This window comes from Echinops telfairi, unplaced genomic scaffold (assembly GCF_000313985.2).
Source record: "Echinops telfairi isolate 266 unplaced genomic scaffold, ASM31398v2 ScPeMD7_7473;HRSCAF=8511, whole genome shotgun sequence".
NCBI classification, from domain to species: domain Eukaryota; kingdom Metazoa; phylum Chordata; class Mammalia; order Afrosoricida; family Tenrecidae; genus Echinops; species Echinops telfairi.
Genome location: NW_022111377.1, coordinates 8,212,541 through 8,214,490, shown reverse-complemented (window position 1 = coordinate 8,214,490; position 1,950 = coordinate 8,212,541). Strand labels below are relative to the sequence as shown.

The 1,950-nt window shown below is 40.0% G+C and overlaps 1 pseudogene; it reads left to right on the top strand.

Moving 5' to 3' along the window:
• The first annotated feature begins 1,468 nt into the window (after nucleotides 1-1,468).
• Nucleotides 1,469-1,946, top strand: LOC101651507 (annotated as a pseudogene).
• The last annotated feature ends 4 nt before the right edge of the window (nucleotides 1,947-1,950 follow it).

Here is a 1,950-nt window from a genome sequence, read left to right as displayed (position 1 = left end):
GTTTTCAAACTGATCTGTTTGGATGGCTGCCAGCACCTCCCTCGTTTTTTTCTTCACCTCTTCTATGTCATCAAATCATTGTCCTTTCATGTCCCTCGTCATTTGTGGAAACAAAAAAAAAGTCTCATGAAGCAAGGTCAGGTGAGTAAGGTGTGTGGGGCAAGAGAGGCATGCTGGTTTTCTGCCAGAAAAGACTGAGATGGCTGTGTGAGCAGATGCATTGTCGTGGTGGCAAACAAGTCCCCCGTTCGCCTCAAATCAGGCCTTCTTTGTTGCATACTGTTATGCAATTTTTTCAGAACCTCTAAATAGAAAGCTTGATTAATAGCCTGACCTAGTGGAATGAACTCCAAATGCACACAAGTTGACATTTTCATTCGTTTGGGAAGGTGACGGACATCCAGAACTAGGTTTGTCATCAATTGCCATTTCACCTTTTTGGAAATGAGAAAACCATTTGGACACTTGAGTTTTTCCCATAACACTGTCCTTGTAAGCTGTTCAACATCACAACTGTTTCTGTGATACTTTTCCCAAGCAGGAAACAAAATTTCACAGCCCCACAGTTTTCTTAAATTGGCCATCAAAAAAAAAAGCAAGGTTCAAGTGAAACTGCTTTTATGTAAAAATTCACTGTGACCAGAAAGAACCTTCCCAGGTGACACCACTGGGTGCACTAACTCAGAGCAAGTTGCTTGATGCTCCCCTAGAGGGAAAATGCATACAGCAGAGCGTGTATCTGTTGTTGTTTTTCGGGGGGCGGGAACTGATACCCCTGATATTTCAGTGTATTGGATCTGAAATGGTGGTTTGGGGGATTTTTTTTCTTTTCCGTAGATCACGTGTATTATTGATGTGAATAGAGTGATGAAAAAAGTCACAATAACTGACGTGGAAAAATTTTATGATAACTTGATGCCTACCTGGAAAGTTTTTGTGTTTCAGACCCTAATTTTCAAAAGGTTCCACAGAAGTACTCTGCGCTTACCTGATCCATGTTTAGTTAAAGTTCTTCTATAGGGAGCTTTGACTTAGAAAAGGCTCGCATAATGTTAGACTCCAACTCTTTCCTATATTATGCATTACATGATTGGGTCTCATTAGGATTTTTGAAAGGCTTACTGCCTGTCAAATATGTTAAAATAGTTCATTTGTTTTGAATATTTCAGATTGTTACACAATACAATATTCTAAATTTAGACATGAGGTTTAATTATTTATTTGCCTTTGGTCATTGCACTATAGAACATAAACAAAATTCCCTTAATTCATAAGATGATAGTAGGCGTTAACTTTTGAAAATGGTTGTGATAAGCCATGAAGTTCAAACTTCAGAGATAAATAGTCAGTTTTTGATGACGTCTAATTTTGCTGAAATTTCTTGAACTGCTAATCGCTGTGCTACTTCCATAAAGAGTTACAGTCTCGATTCACGACGGAGCCGGAGGAGGAAGGGAGAGGTCTGGAGGACACCAATATGAACAAGTTGAAATCAACACAGGATAAAATCAGTCTGTTTCTGATGTTCACACAGTCTAGTGGGGAAGGGGGTTGGGGGAGACCAGCAGTAAGTTATCTGTCTCAAAATGACTGGAAGTTAGATGCTTCAAAAGACCATTTTTTCCCAAAATCATGAACTTTATATGAGAGATTGTAAAAGGCTCATTGGATAGGAAGAAATTAGAACAACTATACAATGGATACAAAGATCCTCAAGATGGAAATAAAATTGGAGTAGATGGTATACAGCAGTTCGGTGGTGCCCTGGCACTCGAATCGGCCAACATCAGGATGCGGATCATTGCATGGAAGTCCAGAGCAGCCACGCAGTAGGAGTTCTCCAAACAGGAATTCATGGATGGCATGACGGAATTAGCCTGTGGCAACACAGAAAACCAAAGGCCCAGATACCCAAGATGGGACAAGAATTGAAAGAACCAGGATGATTTT